Raw genomic sequence first — 274 nt, 5'->3', positions numbered from 1 at the left:
GGAGGAAGAGAGAGCAGAACCATCCTACATCCATATTCCAGAAAAAAAAAAAAAAAAAAAAAAAAAAAAAGTGTGACACAATAACGTGTCATCACCAACTTGAGAGAGAGAGTTAGTGAGGGAGTTATAAAAACTCCCTCCAAAAATAACCTAAAATAACTTCCTTAGGAGTTAATTATTTGAATTTCAAAATTTAAATATTACATTAACATAATTAAATACTATATATTATATCTCATATAATATATAACTTATAATTTATTATATCACATAT

This window comes from Benincasa hispida, chromosome 11 (assembly GCF_027475165.1).
Source record: "Benincasa hispida cultivar pf3 chromosome 11, pf3_genome.v1.1, whole genome shotgun sequence".
NCBI classification, from domain to species: domain Eukaryota; kingdom Viridiplantae; phylum Streptophyta; class Magnoliopsida; order Cucurbitales; family Cucurbitaceae; genus Benincasa; species Benincasa hispida.
This window is presented reverse-complemented; position numbering follows the sequence as displayed.